Source organism: Chrysochloris asiatica, unplaced genomic scaffold (assembly GCF_000296735.1).
Source record: "Chrysochloris asiatica unplaced genomic scaffold, ChrAsi1.0 scaffold00124, whole genome shotgun sequence".
In the NCBI taxonomy this organism is placed as follows: Eukaryota; Metazoa; Chordata; class Mammalia; order Afrosoricida; family Chrysochloridae; genus Chrysochloris; species Chrysochloris asiatica.
In genome coordinates, this window is record NW_006408642.1 from 8,662,535 (window position 1) to 8,664,818 (window position 2,284).

Genomic DNA, 2,284 nt, shown 5'->3' on the forward strand with positions numbered 1-2,284 from the left:
TGAAGTTGTCAAGGACTTCATTCTTCTTGGATCAACTATCAACATTCATGGAAGCAGCAGTCAGGAAATCAAACACCATATTGCATTAGGCAAATCTGCTGCACAAGATCTTTTTAAAGTGTTGAAGAGCAAAGATGTCAGCTTGAGGACTAAGGTGCACCTCACCCAAGCCACGGTATTTTCAGTAACCTGATATGCATGCAAAAGCTGGACGGTGAATAAGGAAGACCATAGAAGAATTGATGCTTTTGAGTTATGGCGCTGGAGCACTTTTGAAAGTGCTATGGGCTGCCAAAAGAACAAACAGATCTGTATTGGAAGATGTGCAGCCAGAGTGCTCTTTGGAGGAGCATAGTTTGGATGAGCAGTCGCTGGAGAAGGATATCATGTTTTGTAAGGTGGATGGTCAGAGAAAAAGAGGAAGACCCCCAGCGAGATGAAATGGCCAAGTGGCAGCATCAATGGGCTCAAGCGTGCCAACAGTTGTGAAGTTGGCCAAGTACAGGGCAGTATTTTGTTTTGTTGTAATAGGGTCACTATGAGTTGGTACTATGACTTGGTACTGACTCGATGGCACCTAACAACAACAACAACTCAATCTGTATGCTGAACAAATAATCCAAGAAGCTGGGTTGTATAAAGAAGAACGTGGCATCAGAATTGGAGGAAAACTCATTAACAACCTGAAATATGAAGGTGATAAAACCTTGCTTGCTGTAAGCAAAGAGTACTTAAAATATTTATTGATGAAGATCAAAGGCCAAAGCCTTTAATATGGATTCCATCTCAGAGTAAAGAAAACAAAAATCATCACCACTGGAGGAATAAATAACATCGTGATAAATAGAGAAAAACAAGTTATGAAAGGCTTCATTTTGCTCCAGCCCGTAATTAACACTCATGAAAGCAGCAGTCAAGAAATCAAATGACTTATTGCATTAGGCAGAACTGCTACACAAGACCTCTTCAAAGTGTTGAAATGCAAAGATGTCAGTTTTCTGACTGAGGTGTGCCTGATACAAGCCACAGCGTTTTCAATTGCCTTATATGCATGTGAAAAATTAGTGAATAAGGAAGACTGTAGAAGAATTAATGCATTTGAATTATGATTTTGGAGAATATTGAAAACACCACGGGCTGCCAAAAGAATAAACAAATCTCTTGGAAATTTCTCAACATAATAAAGAGCATATATACAAAACCAACAGCCTATGTTACTCTCAATGGTGAGAAACTGAAAGCTCTCCATCTGCGACAAGATTCCCTTTGTCACCACACTTGTTCAACATTGTGCTGGAAGTCTTAGCAAGAGCTATACGGCAAGACAGGGAAATTAAAGGCATCCGAATTGGCAAAGGTGATATGACCTATTTGCAGATGATATGAACCTGTACATAGAAAATACCAAAGACTCAGTAAAAAACCTCTAGACCTCATTGGAAGATTTAGCAAAGTGGCAGGATAAAAGAACAACAGACAAAAATAAGTTGGATTCCTCTATACCAACAACGACAGCACTGAAAAGGACATTAGGAAACCAATACCATTTACCGTGGCCCCCCAGAGGATGAAATATCTTGGAATAAATGTAACCAGAGAGACAAAGGACCTATACAAAGAAAACTACAAAACACTACTACAAGAAACCAAAAGAGACCTACAAAAATGGAAGAATGTACCATGCTCCTGGATAGGAAGACTTAACATTGTGAAAATGTCAATACTGCCCAAAGCAATTTACACATATAATGCAATCCCAATCCAGATTCCAACAACATTCTTCAAAGAGATGGAAAAAAACAATTGCAAACTTTGTATGGAAAGGAAATAAACCCAGGATAAGCAAAGCACTGCTTAAGAAGAAGAATAAAGTGGGAAACCTCTCACTCCCCGATTTCAAATTTTGTTACATGGCTACAGTGGTCATTACAGCTTTGTACTGGTACAGCGAAAGATACATTAATCATTGGAACAGAATCGAGAATCCAGAAGTTAACCCATCCACATACAGCCAACTGATTTTCGACAAAGTGCCTAAATATATCGCATGGGGAGGTGATAGTCTCTCCAACAGATGGTGCTGGCAGCACTGGAAAGCGATATGCAAAAGACTGAAAGAAGACCTTTACCTCACGCCTTATAGAAAAACCAACTCAGCATGGATTAAAGATTTAAATGTGAATCCCATTAATGAAAAAATAGGGACAAATGTGAGGTCTCTAATTCAGGGAATACACAGACTACCAAACATTTTGAAAACTACACAAACAAAAGTAGACAAAAT